Genomic DNA, 15,525 nt, shown 5'->3' on the forward strand with positions numbered 1-15,525 from the left:
TGTGTGTGAGTCATAACCCCGAAATGGCCAGTAAGAGTAGATGACCTTGAGTGGTTAGTTATGGTGCAGTCCTTTGGGCAACAGCGTAGATTGTGCCAGTGTGTGTGTGTGTGTGTGTGTATGTGAGAGCACATGTGTGTGTGTGTGTCCCCTGGCGCAGGGGCAGATTGCTGAGCAGACAAACGTGTCAGTCACACAGAGAGAGGAGCGTCTGGGAACAGGAGGACCACCCAGGCCCCTGGGCCCCTTCACTCGGACTAATCAATGAGCACAGAGAGGAGGCAGAGGGAGGAGGAGGAGTGTGGAGATGGAGGGAGAGAAGAGGAGGTGGAGGAGGAGGAGATGGGGGGGTGATAAGTGATGTTTGAAAAAGGTAGAGGGAGCGAGAGAGAGAGAGCGAGAGAGAGAGAGAGAGAGAGAGAGATGTAAAAGAGTTCATGGAGAGGCATACTGAAAGGAACAGAGAAAGGAGGAAGAGAGAAACAAGGAGGTGTGAGGGATTAAAAGATAGAGGATGGATGCTGGGGGGGTGTAGGTGGGTGGGGTGTAGATGGAGGGTGGAGGGTGGCGGGGTTGATGGGATGTGTAGATAGAGGATGGGGTTGGGGGATGGGGTTGTAGATGGAGCATGGGATGGGGGGGTGGGGATGTCATGTGTGCTGAAGCGAGGAGGGAGAGCTGTCTCTCTGGGCTAGGCTTAAGACTGTACAGACTGAGAAGCTTCATTAAAAACACTGTACCACAGAGAGAAAACCACGACGGAATCAAATCTCATCTTTTGAAAGGGAGGATGTGCCCTCTGTCTCCCTCTCTGACATACATAGTGGTCTCTCTCTCTTTGACTTACACACACACACACACACACACACACACACAGAGAGAGGCTGTTCTTTCAAGATATTCAGTTCCTTGGCAAATTAACCTCAGAGCAGTTCTACTGATGACCCACTGTAGTTTAATCATATCTGGCTTCATAAAACGAAAATAGGGACTGTTCAAAATGGTTTGGCTTATAATAATGTATCGTCATACTATTTAATCTATGGTAAAATGGTAATGCTGAATGATGAATCGTGTTCAACTCGTTACTGATACCCTTTTGAAATCATTTGCAAATTCACAATTTGTTCTATAGTGATGAACAATTACCAAACGTAATTTGGGATATCATAAGATTAAAAGGGCATGCCAGAATTTCATCACATTTTGACTGGGCTGGCTTCTCTGTTAGACCAGCGGTGATTCATTGAAACCGTTCTAGAGGTTTATTAAATGTCAGTTTGTTAGCATGATTAGCAATTGTGGGAGTAATGGAGAACATTGGAGCGGGTGTGTGATGTGTCCCTGATTTGTCCGGAATTTACTGATGTGTTTGTGTGTGTTTACTGCTGTGTGTCTGTGTGTGTGTGTATGCACTTGTCGTCTAAATCTTTTTTTCCTAAGACATCTGAAATTCAGCAATAAATGACAAGTTCAAAGACCCTGTATCCAACTGAGCCCGAACACACACACACACACACACACACACACAAACAAACACTACTACAAATGTGTAGACTCTGCAGCTTAGATCTGAAATTTTTACTAAGATCCCCTGCCCTCTAAGAAACGGACTGAAGTTAAATCCACCCATTGACTACATAGAACTCTCACACACACACACATACACACACACACACACACACACATACACACACACACACACACACACACACACACACAAACACACACACACACACACACAAACACACACACACACACACACACACACACATACACACCAGCACATACACACTCCCAGTCCCTGGAGGTGCAGCCAAACATCAGAGGGACATCACTGATCCCCTGTGACCAACTTTCTGTGAAGTTGCGAAGACTTCCTGTCTGGTTGGAACATGACAGAGAACATTCCAGAAGTGCCTACAAAGACACATCAGAAGCGTTTAGGTCAGCCAGGAGACTTTCCCACCAGACAGATATGAGCATGAGGCAGAGATCAGAGGATCCTGATTCTAATTTAACTCCATTTATCTTTTGGTCCTACGATGTGTTCTAAAATTTGACAGAGGGACAACTCTCTTCGTCAAAACGTTGTTTATTTTACGTTGTATATTTTTCAAAACATAGAACAATTCAAACCATGTGCTGTCATTTTGTCTACCTGAGCAGGTGATGGTCCAAGAGTTACTGAAATGGAGTCACTGTGGGGAGCAGGAGAGGAAGTGCTGGTGGGTCTTTTTCAGTCTGGAAGATACCTTCCAAGCCAGGACTCAATACAGCAACAGAGACGCAAGGAGAATTGAACGGCTGCTATTTCCTCATATCCCACCCCCCCCCTCCCCACGCACACACACACACTCACCCCCCCCCTCCCCCCCACACACACACACACACTCACCCCCCCCTCCCCTCCCCCCACACACACACACACTCACCCCCCCCCCCCCCCGTCCACACGCACACACACTCACCCCCCCCCCCCACTCAGTTCTACACAGATGCCTCTCCTAATTGTATTAACATTTCAGGGGTGAGAGCTGAGAATGACAGTGTGGTGAACGAGGGGGCGAGGGGTGGGGGTGGGGGGTGTATCCTGCCGTTTCTAGACTGAGCCGAAAAGTCGTATCCACCCGTGCCGTGTCTCCGTCAACGGGAGGAGTGAGGTGCCGGTGAGAGCCGGTAAGAGGATCCGACGCTGCTAAATCGGCTCAGGGGTGCGTCGGGCTGCACCCGCACACACACACACATCTACATTTGCGCACGCACACACTCACAGACATATTTCCACACCGTACTGTACACCACATCCCTTACTAATACTTTTCTCCTTCCTCCTTTCGTTTCTCTCTCCTCCCTCATCCTCCACTCGTGGCCTTGCCAAGCTAAGCCTGGAGGGGTCCCATCCATACAAAGACGTCCAGCTGGCGGAGAGGTGGGAGAGAGAGGGTGATAGAAAGAGAGAGAAAAATGGGAAAGAGAGATGAGGAAGGGGGGGGGGGATTGATGTGGCTGAATACCTTTGTCAGCTAGTATTGGGCTGATGGAGAGAGGAGAAGCGGTGAGGAGAGGAGAGGAGTAGAGGTAAGGAGAGAAGGTGAGGTAAGGAGAGGAGAGGAGACTATCAAACTATAGTACTTAAAGCATCCATTTCCCATTGTGATGTAATCTGAAGTCATTCTCACACTCGGGACCATGTGTGGGTGATTCTACGTATTCTAAATTGTATGTCAAGGTGAGAGATAGAGGAGGGTTGACAAGAAGTTCTAGTGCTGAAAACAGACGTTACACCAAGGCCTTCCCAAGTTTTGAAATATCAAAGCAGTCGTTAGCCTTTAGATCGAAATGGATGTGTGTTTGAGTTAGTGTGTTGACAGCATGAGTGCTGGACCACGGACTACCCTCATCTTCGTCAGAGCTCAATGACCTCGTTTCTGTTTGTCTGTTTGTCTGTCCATGACTGTCTGTCTGCCTGTCTGTCTGCCTGTAAGCATGTGTCTATCCGTCTGTCTTTATGTGTCTGCCTGTAAACCAGTTGGTCTGTCCATGGCGGTCCATGTCTGTCTGCCTATGTGTCTGTCTGCCTAGGTGTGTACCTCCCTACTTGTCTGTACACCTTTGCCTGTCTGTCTGCTTGCCTCTTTTTCTTTCGTTCTTTTTCTCTCCCTCCCTCTCTGACTCGCATGCGCACACACACACACACTATCAGGCAGCCAGTCATTTGCGATGGCAACTATTTTTAGCCTGGTTGTATCTCTGCGGGTCTGATCATTTTCTCTCCTCTGTTACTATGCTCACTCTGTGGTTACCAACGACAGGCCCCATTGTCCAATCAGCTTCCTCCGTGGGTGATGGATGAGTGGATGCAGCTCTTGGCATGTTCAAATGGGTGTGTGCACGTGTGTGTGTGTGTGCGCACGTGTGTCTGTGCATGTCGACAGCTTGCTTTACACTGAACCAGACAGGCGACATGGAAGCTGCAACATTGAAATAGACAACTGAAACAAGCCAGCACAGACCCAGTCAAACATTCTGTCTCTTTTTTCCTGTATGGTAATGTTAAACTGGAACAGCCTGTCAAACAAGGTAAGGGCTTTGTGGGAAGGATGACAAAAGGAGAGAGGGAATGATGGGGTGTGGGTAGTAAAGGAGGACTCCCCACTGTGGCCAGAACAGGAGAGGAGGAAGGCAGGGGGGGTGTGTGTGTGTGTGTGTGTGTGTGTGTGTGTGTGTGTGTGTGTTTGTCCATGTGTTTTAACAGGACAATTGGTCAGAATACACACCACACTAGAAGGACATTTTGAATTAACAGGACAGGAGCAGTGTCCTGCTAATTTCGACAAAATTCTAAAAGTGTAGAATGGTTTCTATTGGTCCATTAACCCTAAAAATGCAAAAAAACCAAGATGTCCGTTTAATACATATAAACATGATTTGTGTGTAAAATCTGTGTATCACCACAGCGCCCCCTACGGCAGGTTGTGTACTAGCAGGACTTCATGAATATGCACACAGCGTCTTATGCTGATTGGTTGTCTGCCGGAAGGTCCTGATAATTACTACACTGTCCTTCCAATTCAAGTCGCTATTTACACAGGGGATGAGTTAGCAATACGATAAAAGCAAAATGTATTATAAACCATGTATCTTGAAATATTGAATGAAATTAACAAAATATTACGTAAGTGAGTTGTTTTCTTCTTCCTGAATAAATCAAACTATGCTCTTTAGAAACGAAAAAGGAATTCTTATTTTGTCATACCCCTCCTCTTCTATCAACGTGGTACAATCCGTCAAGTTTTGCCGCGAAACATTAGTACTTTCTAATTGAACACCTCTCATCCCTGCATGCGTGGAGGACGAGGTAAGACCCATTTAATATTCTTTACACATTTAGGTACATATTGTTATGTAATCTGCTAAAACAATGACTAAAGGTAAATTATGCAGAATGGATTAGGTTACTTGATGTTTGTATGCACCAAAACATCTGATCTATGACAGTTTAGCTAGTTATTAGCAAGTGGCCAGTGACGTGCGGTGAGGTTCTTGGCTGGGGAGGCACGTAGGCATACTGACTCTTTCAAAATCAGATTTACAAATATATTTATTCAACAGAGCAGCTGCTTGCACATAGACTAATGGTTATGTTTCATATCCCTAACAAGTAACACTAGCAGGTAGTAGCATTGCTACGAGTATTATGCTAGGTTGCTAGGTAACCGAAGCTAACTAGAGCTAGCTAGCTTCCGTTTTGGAAAATAACATCTAATATCATTAAATCATATTGTATACTGAAATTACATGTACAAAGAAATGAAAGTACATTAAGAAGTGCGCAGACACACAGGTCCTGTGTAATACTCAACATGTAAGGTGCAGGAATAAGGAAGACTGAGTTTTGAAATTACATGTACAGAGGAATGAAAGTACATTAAGAAGTGCGCAGACACACAGGTCCTGTGTAATACTCAACATGTAAGGTGCAGGAATAAGGAGGACTGAGTACTGTACATGAGAAACAAACTCTCATTCAGTGATTGTTCTTTACATCTCAGATCTCCAAAGAGATGCCATGCCAGGCTGAGGATGTGGACGCATGCGGATCCTTTTCAGGCAACACACTAGAGGTAAGTTTCATCTTTTAAGGCATATTTATTGTCTAAAATAAAGTCATGAGAATGATATTCAGAAGTATTCAGACACACAAGTACGATGTAACCTTTATATGTAAGGTGCAGGAATTTGGAGGATTGAGTTTTGAAATTACATGTACAAAGGAATGAAAGTACATTAAGAAGTGCGCAGACACACAGGTCCTGTGTAATACTCAACATGTAAGGTGCAGGAATAAGGAGGACTGAGTACTGTACATGAGAAACAAACTCTCATTCAGTGATTGTTCTTTACATCTCAGATCTCCAAAGAGATGCCATGCCAGGCTGAGGATGTGGACGCATGCGGATCCTTTTCAGGCAACACACTAAAGGTAAGTTTAATCTTTCTAAGGCTTATTTATTGTCTAAAATAAAGTCATGAGAATGATATTCAGCAGTATTCAGACACACAGGTACGATATAACCTTAATATGTAAGATGCTGGAATTTGGAGGACTGAATTTTGAAATTACATGTACAGAGGAATGAAAGTACATTAAGAAGTGCGCAGACACACAGGTCCTGTGTAATACTCAACATGTAAGGTGCAGGAATAAGGAGGACTGAGTACTGTACATGAGAAACAAACTCTCATTCAGTGATTGTTCTTTACATCTCAGATCTCCAAAGAGATGCCATGCCAGGCTGAGGATGTGGACGCATGCGGATCCTTTTCAGGCAACACACTAGAGGTAAGTTTCATCTTTTAAGGCATATTTATTGTCTAAAATAAAGTCATGAGAATGATATTCAGAAGTATTCAGACACACAAGTACGATGTAACCTTTATATGTAAGGTGCAGGAATTTAGAGGATTGAGTTTTGAAATTACATGTACAAAGGAATGAAAGTACATTAAGAAGTGCGCAGACACACAGGTCCTGTGTAATACTCAACATGTAAGGTGCAGGAATAAGGAGGACTGAGTTTTGCAACACACATGTAAGGTGCAGGAATAAGGAGGACTGAGTTTTGAAATTACATGTACAGAGGAATGAAAGTACATTAAGAAGTGCGCAGACACACAGGTCCTGTGTAATACTCAACATGTAAGGTGCAGGAATAAGGAGGACTGAGTACTGTACATGAGAAACAAACTCTCATTCAGTGATTGTTCTTTACATCTCAGATCTCCAAAGAGATGCCATGCCAGGCTGAGGATGTGGACGCATGCGGATCCTTTTCAGGCAACACACTAGAGGTAAGTTTCATCTTTTAAGGCATATTTATTGTCTAAAATAAAGTCATGAGAATGATATTCAGAAGTATTCAGACACACAAGTACGATGTAACCTTTATATGTAAGGTGCAGGAATTTGGAGGATTGAAGTTTTGAAATTACATGTACAAGAGGAATGAAAGTACATTAAGAAGTGCGCAGACACACAGGTCCTGTGTAATACTCAACATGTAAGGTGCAGGAATAAGGAGGACTGAGTACTGTACATGAGAAACAAACTCTCATTCAGTGATTGTTCTTTACATCTCAGATCTCCAAAGAGATGCCATGCCAGGCTGAGGATGTGGACGCATGCGGATCCTTTTCAGGCAACACACTAGAGGTAAGTTTAATCTTTCTAAGGCTTATTTATTGTCTAAAATAAAGTCATGAGAATGATATTCAGCAGTATTCAGACACACAGGTACGATATAACCTTAATATGTAAGATGCTGGAATTTGGAGGACTGAATTTTGAAATTACATGTACAGAGGAATGAAAGTACATTAAGAAGTGCGCAGACACATAGGTCCTGTGTAATACTCAACATGTAAGGTGCAGGAATAAGGAGGACTGAGTACTGTACATGAGAAACAAACTCTCATTCAGTGATTGTTCTTTACATCTCAGATCTCCAAAGAGATGCCATGCCAGGCTGAGGATGTGGACGCATGCGGATCCTTTTCAGGCAACACACTAGAGGTAAGTTTCATATTTTAAGGCATATTTATTGTCTAAAATAAAGTCAGGAGAATGATATTCAACAGTATTCAGACACACAGGTACGATGTAACCTTAATATGTAAGGTGCAGGAATTTGGAGGACTGAGATTTGAAATTACATGTACAAAGGAATGAAAGTACATTAAGAAGTGCGCAGACACACAGGTCCTGTGTAATACTCAACATGTAAGGTGCAGGAATAAGGAGGACTGAGTACTGTACATGAGAAACAAACTCTCATTCAGTGATTGTTCTTTACATCTCAGATCTCCAAAGAGATGCCATGCCAGGCTGAGGATGTGGACGCATGCGGATCCTTTTCAGGCAACACACTAGAGGTAAGTTTCATCTTTTAAGGCATATTTATTGTCTAAAATAAAGTCATGAGAATGATATTCAGAAGTATTCAGACACACAAGTACGATGTAACCTTTATATGTAAGGTGCAGGAATTTAAAGGATTGAGTTTTGAAATTACATGTACAAAGGAATGAAAGTACATTAAGAAGTGCGCAGACACACAGGTCCTGTGTAATACTCAACATGTAAGGTGCAGGAATAAGGAGGACTGAGTTTTGAAATTACATGTACAGAGGAATGAAAGTACATTAAGAAGTGCGCAGACACACAGGTCCTGTGTAATACTCAACATGTAAGGTGCAGGAATAAGGAGGACTGAGTACTGTACATGAGAAACAAACTCTCATTCAGTGATTGTTCTTTACATCTCAGATCTCCAAAGAGATGCCATGCCAGGCTGAGGATGTGGACGCATGCGGATCCTTTTCAGGCAACACACTAGAGGTAAGTTTCATCTTTTAAGGCATATTTATTGTCTAAAATAAAGTCATGAGAATGATATTCAGAAGTATTCAGACACACAAGTACGATGTAACCTTTATATGTAAGGTGCAGGAATTTGGAGGATTGAGTTTTGAAATTACATGTACAAAGGAATGAAAGTACATTAAGAAGTGCGCAGACACACAGGTCCTGTGTAATACTCAACATGTAAGGTGCAGGAATAAGGAGGACTGAGTACTGTACATGAGAAACAAACTCTCATTCAGTGATTGTTCTTTACATCTCAGATCTCCAAAGAGATGCCATGCCAGGCTGAGGATGTGGACGCATGCGGATCCTTTTCAGGCAACACACTAGAGGTAAGTTTAATCTTTCTAAGGCTTATTCATTGTCTAAAATAAAGTCATGAGAATGATATTCAGCAGTATTCAGACACACAGGTACGATATAACCTTAATATGTAAGATGCTGGAATTTGGAGGACTGAATTTTGAAATTACATGTACAGAGGAATGAAAGTACATTAAGAAGTGCGCAGACACATAGGTCCTGTGTAATACTCAACATGTAAGGTGCAGGAATAAGGAGGACTGAGTACTGTACATGAGAAACAAACTCTCATTCAGTGATTGTTCTTTACATCTCAGATCTCCAAAGAGATGCCATGCCAGGCTGAGGATGTGGACGCATGCGGATCCTTTTCAGGCAACACACTAGAGGTAAGTTTCATATTTTAAGGCATATTTATTGTCTAAAATAAAGTCAGGAGAATGATATTCAACAGTATTCAGACACACAGGTACGATGTAACCTTAATATGTAAGGTGCAGGAATTTGGAGGACTGAGATTTGAAATTACATGTACAAAGGAATGAAAGTACATTAAGAAGTGCGCAGACACACAGGTCCTGTGTAATACTCAACATGTAAGGTGCAGGAATAAGGAGGACTGAGTACTGTACATGAGAAACAAACTCTCATTCAGTGATTGTTCTTTACATCTCAGATCTCCAAAGAGATGCCATGCCAGGCTGAGGATGTGGACGCATGCGGATCCTTTTCAGGCAACACACTAGAGGTAAGTTTCATCTTTTAAGGCATATTTATTGTCTAAAATAAAGTCATGAGAATGATATTCAGAAGTATTCAGACACACAAGTACGATGTAACCTTTATATGTAAGGTGCAGGAATTTAAAGGATTGAGTTTTGAAATTACATGTACAAAGGAATGAAAGTACATTAAGAAGTGCGCAGACACACAGGTCCTGTGTAATACTCAACATGTAAGGTGCAGGAATAAGGAGGACTGAGTTTTGAAATTACATGTACAGAGGAATGAAAGTACATTAAGAAGTGCGCAGACACACAGGTCCTGTGTAATACTCAACATGTAAGGTGCAGGAATAAGGAGGACTGAGTACTGTACATGAGAAACAAACTCTCATTCAGTGATTGTTCTTTACATCTCAGATCTCCAAAGAGATGCCATGCCAGGCTGAGGATGTGGACGCATGCGGATCCTTTTCAGGCAACACACTAGAGGTAAGTTTCATATTTTAAGGCATATTTATTGTCTAAAATAAAGTCAGGAGAATGATATTCAACAGTATTCAGACACACAGGTACGATGTAACCTTAATATGTAAGGTGCAGGAATTTGGAGGACTGAGATTTGAAATTACATGTACAAAGGAATGAAAGTACATTAAGAAGTGCGCAGACACACAGGTCCTGTGTAATACTCAACATGTAAGGTGCAGGAATAAGGAGGACTGAGTACTGTACATGAGAAACAAACTCTCATTCAGTGATTGTTCTTTACATCTCAGATCTCCAAAGAGATGCCATGCCAGGCTGAGGATGTGGACGCATGCGGATCCTTTTCAGGCAACACACTAGAGGTAAGTTTCATCTTTTAAGGCATATTTATTGTCCAAAATAAAGTCATGAGAATGATATTCAGCAGTTATACATTAACTTTATTTAAATCTGAATTCATAAGAATTGCATTCAGCTGTGTATAGATTCACAGGTTTTTTTTTTTTTTTTGAGATAGCAATTGAGTGCTCATGCAAACAGACATCCACAGTTGGTTTGCGTTCTACTCGTGGGCCTCTATGAAGTCACATACAAAGATGGCAAAGGGTGCCGTATGCCAATTAGATTTTTCAACGTTTCCTGGTTTATTCTGTGAAAGTCTGCTTTTGTCCAAACTTAACTGCATGTGCCAAATGACACATGCAGTGACATGACATGGCAAAGGTAACTTAAGTTAACCAAACTTTCTCTGTAATACTCATCTTTATTTCTATGTATGTAATGAAGTATATTATATTTTATTACAGGTTGTGCAAGAACTGTTGATGGTCGGGCAACCTGTCGAGGAACCTGCGCCATTATCACAAGGTTAACTCTTATCCTCAGTCTACATGTCACCTTCTTTGATTGCTTTTAGGCTATGAAATAATGCATTGTGGATTCAGACCTTCTTCACTCGTTTCAATGTTGTTGTCACGGCAACAGTTCAGGTAAATGGGAGGCATGTAAGCTAAATTTCAAGTGATGTGAATGTAGATTACAGAAGTAGTAGCTTTAACCGATGACCAGGAAATTATTTTCAATCTAACAATGAACTTTTTGAATACATTACAGTGCAACAAGGAACATATAGGCCTGGCTGCTGCTCTTCAGTACGCACGACAGCAACGACACTGCCTTCAAAATAAAAGCACTTCTAATCATATCATTCATAATGACAAATCAACTTGGAAGCAAATAATGTTCCAGCCTAAGCGCTTTACAGTGAATGTATTTGTTATTTATTATTCATCCATCAGTTGCTTGAGCATCTTGGACTTCACCGTATTTAAGGACCCTACCCTACAACAAATAAATGCTCATCCATTGTTATTTGTCTTTATTTCTTCATTTCAGCACAAAGTCAACACACAGATGCTAAGGGGGAAGAACCCAACAGAAGACTAAAAAAGAAGGACAAAGGGCCCAGCAGAAAAAAGAACACGAAGAAACATTCTGGTAAATGCGAAAACACATACTCAGTCACTAAACACCAAGTTACTTAAGTATAACTGAAGAATGATAAAAATAAATTATCCATACCACCCAAAGGCAATATGATGACCATTCTCTTCTTTCTGCGGGATACTGTTTATACTACTACTACTATTCCTTATTTAAAACATGTTTAAAGTGGAGTTGGTTTTCATTGATTTATTTGTCTTTTTTTCTAGTATCTCTGGAAAGTGCCAGGAGAGCAAAAAAGCATCTTTGGTCTCCCATGGAGGTTGCCGCAGTCATGAGACATTTTGGCCAACACATCAAAAAAGGGAAACTGGCCACTATGATTGAATGCCAGCAATGCAAGAAGGCTGAAAATCTTGCTCTGGCTGGTCGCTCTATCCAAAACATAAGAGATTTTGTAAGGAATCGGGGCGTAACTTTGAAAAGAAAAGAAAATCCTGGATAGATACAACACCCTGCAGCAGAGCTGAAACATATCCAACATCACATCCTACATCACACCCAACATCACATCCAACATCCCATCCATGACATCTAACACCATACAGCTACAGTACATCACATCCAACATCACATCTAACACCATACAGCTACAGTACTTCACATCCAACATCACATCTAACACCATACAGCTACAGTACATCCCATCCAACATCACATCTAACACCACACAGCTACAGTACATCCCATCCAACACCACATCTAACACCACACTGCTACAGTACATCCCATCCAACATCACATCTAACACCACACAGCTACAGTACATCACATCCAACATCACATCTAACACCATACAGCTACAGTACATCACATCCAACATCACATCTAACACCACATCCAACACCAGGCCTGTTGTAACTGGAACACTGTTAGACATGCATTGGTCTAGTAGACATGCATAATTTCATTTTGACATTTATAAATGTTTTCCTTTCTGTTCACAAATACATTTCTGTTGCTCTGATATGTGGTCAAGGCGCTGTAAAATCCAGTCTACTTCTTTCTGTTTAGTCATATTCCATTTATCCATGTTTGGCCTTTTTAATACACATAAACTTCACGTTTGTGTATGTGTATGGCTATGGTCCTGATAAAAAAGATGGTCCTGGCAATTACTGTTTGTGTCATGGGCGGAGCTAAGTACCTCATTATCTTGTGTCCTCTTAATACAGCATTCCGTCAGGTTCTTGTATCTTGAGTTCTGATGTGTGTATCTAACTTTTGAAGTGAGATTTGTGCTGTATGGCTCAAATAAAATTTTTGAAGATTCACTACATCTTTCTAGCATAAGTGGAAAGAGGTGTCCGTTTAGTGTTGCAAAAAACTGGTTTGAAAAAATTGTCCCTCTAATACATAAGGACCTGTATGTGTGTGTGTGTGTGTGTGTGTGTGTGTGTGTGTGTGTGTGTGTGTGTGTGTGTGTGTGTGTGTGTGTGTGTGTGTGTGTGTGTGTGTGTGAGAGAGTGAGTGAGGCATGATAGCCCCCATGAACCGAAGCAAGAGTTTAGACTGCAGGAACTGGGGCTTCCTATCCTGTGTCCTTCCCAGAGGAGAGCTGGTGTATGTGTGTGCGTGTGTGTATGTATGTATGTGTGTGTCTGTGTATGTGTGTGTGTCTGTGCTTGTGTCTGTCTGTGTGTGTGTGTGCCTTGAACTGTACTGTGCTGAAGGGCAGCACAGACACAGCAATGAAGGGAACAGGGAAGAAATGGGTGAGGTTAGGGGAGGAATGGGTGAGGTTTAAAAGCCTTTTCTGACTTCTCTTGTCTTATCATGTGTTTGAGGATTTGGAGGAGGCTAGGAAAGAGGAAGCTAGGAGAGAGGAGGTCATGTGTAGAATCAGGTGGCTGAGCGGTTAGGGAATTGGGCTAGTAATCTGAAGGTCGCCAGTTTGATTCCCGGCCACACCAAATGACGTTGTGTCCTTGGGCAAGGCACTTCACCCTACTTGCCTCAGGGGAATGTTCCTGTACTTACTGTGAGTCGCTCTGGATAAGAGTGTCCGCTAAATGTAATGAATCAACAACAACAGTTTGATACATGCTGTAGTTTACTTCCTTACCACTGTGTGGCGCTGTCTCTTGAACAGTCTTACTATCTGGTTTAACACACAACTTCATGTACATAGAGATTTGACTGTTCTTCTATGCCAGGGTTTGCCAACCCTATTCCAAGTTTACAGTACAACCCTGCTCCTGTAGGAGAACTTCCTGTAGGTTTACGCTCCAACTAGGGTCTTCCATCTTTTCGCTCTTTTGTCCTCCTTTTGAATCCTTCCTGCCCACCGTAGCAATTGATCACTCGCGTGGGCTTCAGTCCCAAAAAGAAAGACCTCCTTCAAACCTACGTGGAGTTCAGAACTCCACTTTGCCACTAAGAGCAGCACAGATCAATAACATGCCTTCTGTAAGCTCTGTCACATTGATATAGACGTGAGTAGTAGGAGAAAGGGGCTTTAGAGTGGCATGCCGCTACAGAACGGCACAAGGATAATGCTACGTCTGACGGGCACTCTTCCTTAACAACATTTTTTGCTCCGAACACAACAACAGTGGATGATAAAACAACCGCTGCTGAGCTGACCAAATTCTTTCATGCTGTGAAACATCACCACTCTTACAGGAGTTCAGACTGCGGTTTAGACTGTTGACTTACTAAAATGACTAATGTTATTGTCTTAATTTCATACTAATGGCCCCCATCCCCCCCGGTCAACAACTCTTGGGGATTGTCCTCCTTTTTGGACCCAAGTGTCCTCCTGCTCAGGGTCATGCTTCTGGTCACCCTAACAGTTAGGGATAATTAGCTGCTTGATTTGTTCAATCAAGTTGGTTGCAACTGTTGCAACCAACTTGATTGAACAAATCAAGAAGCTAATTATTTGAGGCAGGTGTGCTGGAGTGGTGTGGCAGTGAAGACCTACCAGAAGGTATCTCTCCAGGAACAGGGTTAAAGAGCCCTTCTCACTTAGGTAAGAGAACAGTGTTCAATAATTGTTCTTGATCGTTCCACAACTATTTAGTTGTAGATACAAGTCTTTTGTCTCCTCGCCTCCTCTTATTTTCCTGAGTGAGTGTATGCCAGTTGGACCAGCACTTCACCACACTCGTTTTTGACATTCGATGTAGCCTATGTGTACGTGTACCAATCAAAACGTTCTTCTGTTGCCATGTTACACACGGTTCTGTGTAAGATGTTTAAGGTTTCCAACATCCCTTTTCACAGGGTATGGAGCAAATGCATTAATTCTCAAATGTGTAGTATACAGGTTGAATACTTTGCAAAGAAATACTTTGCAGCTCTTTCAACTGAGAAATAAAAGTTATGAAAGTGCAAGAGGTAAAAGAGGGAAATAAGGGGCTTATGCTCGAGTGATGTGCCAAAGTCAGTGCAAGTTGCCTTTGGGACTAATAGGAGCATGTCGTGCAATTTTGTCATTGTGTGCACTGTGCAAATGAGATGCTAGTTTTGTCAGGCCCCTGGACGTTACAGTTCAAAGCTCGGAGGTAGAAACCCATTTTTCGCAAACATTTGACTCCAAGGCATTCTGTCTCTCCCCTTCCCATCCTGTCTATCATCCTCTCTTCTCCCATACCTTGTTCTCTCCCTCTGTCGTTTTCTCTCATCCTTTCATCCCCTGCTCTGTGCAATCCCTCAGGTCAGAGGGAGCTAGCTAGCTAACCGTCTGCCATCACCTAAACAAGACACAACGCTTATGCTAATGCCTATGATTCATTGCGAGGGCCTAACAGCTTGACCTAGCCCGCTAAGCTAAATTCTAAGCCAGTATGCACACCGACCTGCACTGAATCTAAACAGCTAGCGCGACAGGCTAATTGGTATTGATGGTGAAGGCTCGGGACAATAAGCAGCGAGCACGGCATGCCAGCAATCTCTCTCCAAACCAGAAATAACCTGGAGGTGTTCTGTTTGCTGTTTTATGCTATTATTGTTGCACCCTGTCTCATAGTTGAGAGATGTTATTTTGCATTGTGCCTGGTAAATACAGAGCGTTCCTTAACTCCTTATCATTTACTATAGGTACTATTCGTATATTGGTTAAGACAAGTGTTGAAT

At 42.5% G+C, this 15,525-nt stretch overlaps 1 long non-coding RNA gene across 5 annotated transcripts; it reads left to right on the forward strand.

The window, feature by feature from the left end:
* The first annotated feature begins 9,896 nt into the window (after positions 1-9,896).
* Positions 9,897-12,719, forward strand: LOC124467158. 5 transcript variants are annotated; one of them, XR_006956042.1, is made up of 4 exons: positions 9,897-9,945; positions 10,749-10,809; positions 11,338-11,439; positions 11,655-12,719. It is a non-coding gene; the product is annotated as an uncharacterized LOC124467158 (long non-coding RNA). The 5 variants fall into 5 exon arrangements; XR_006956043.1 differs by having other exon boundaries at positions 9,902-9,945; positions 10,749-11,211; XR_006956041.1 differs by having other exon boundaries at positions 9,902-9,945; positions 11,056-11,439.
* The last annotated feature ends 2,806 nt before the right edge of the window (positions 12,720-15,525 follow it).

The sequence above is a fragment of the Hypomesus transpacificus genome, chromosome 4 (assembly GCF_021917145.1).
Source record: "Hypomesus transpacificus isolate Combined female chromosome 4, fHypTra1, whole genome shotgun sequence".
Classification (NCBI taxonomy): Eukaryota; Metazoa; Chordata; class Actinopteri; order Osmeriformes; family Osmeridae; genus Hypomesus; species Hypomesus transpacificus.